This window comes from Triticum dicoccoides, chromosome 7A (genome assembly GCF_002162155.2).
Source record: "Triticum dicoccoides isolate Atlit2015 ecotype Zavitan chromosome 7A, WEW_v2.0, whole genome shotgun sequence".
Classification (NCBI taxonomy): Eukaryota; Viridiplantae; Streptophyta; class Magnoliopsida; order Poales; family Poaceae; genus Triticum; species Triticum dicoccoides.
This window is the reverse complement of record NC_041392.1, coordinates 210,144,208-210,145,175: the sequence shown is the minus strand read 5'-3', so window position 1 is coordinate 210,145,175 and position 968 is coordinate 210,144,208.

Below are 968 nucleotides of genomic sequence, written 5' to 3'. Positions count from 1 at the left end.
GAAAAGGAAGAAGTGTCGTAGTCGGCGTAGTCGATCACGGGGGCATCATCGGCCTCGGGGTCTATCGGAGAGAAGAGGGGGGGGGGACAGTAAATTTAAGCACACAGATGCAACACTAAGCATGAAAAGACGATATGCAGAACTAGGGTCGACCTATCGTAGTGCTGCACGAAATAGGTGAAGGGGGAATTCAACCGGGAATGTATTCCCGGTTTCGGACCGTGTCAGACAGATGACCAGAGAGGGAATGTTCCATGTTCAGATAGTTAGAGGCATCTAACAGGTAAACGGACCGGGTATTCGGTTCGTTGGATTTTTCTGAGCAACTTTTCATATAAAAAACATTTTCATCATAGCTACGGTTTATTTTCTAGGAATTTCCAAAGTTTTAACCATTTTTCTAAATTGTTTAACTCAATTTTTATTACAGAAATACATTTGTTACCCTATGTGTGTCTAGCCATAGTGTATGACTAGTGGTCCAAGTAGTGCTGAGTCAGCTAGGTCAATAGCAGTTGACCAATCAACATTGACTGGTCAACAAGGTCAAGGGGACCCACATGTCATCCTCTCTGGAATTTTAACACTAGTTTATCATTATTTTTAAAGTAGTGGGCTCCAACTGTCATTGATACAAAAGGGTAATTAGAGGGGGGGTTAGTTTGACAGTGGGTTAGCCCCTAATTAACAAGGGCAGGGCCCGCTGACAGTGGCCCAGGGGCGGCTGCAGTAGCCGGCTAGCCACGCTGGGCCGCATGCGCGCGACCTCTGGTCAAAGCCAGGGCGCGGCAAGGCCGACCGGCCGGGACTCCGGCGGGCGTGGCACCGGCAGCCGGTGGCGGGCACGGCCGCGAGCACAGTAGGGCGAGCAAGCGATGGAGGGCTGTGGGGGCACGGTGAACTGGAGGGGAGGCGGGGGTGGTTGCAGGAGTGCGGGTCGAGGGCCGGCGCGAGGCAAGGCTTGGCGG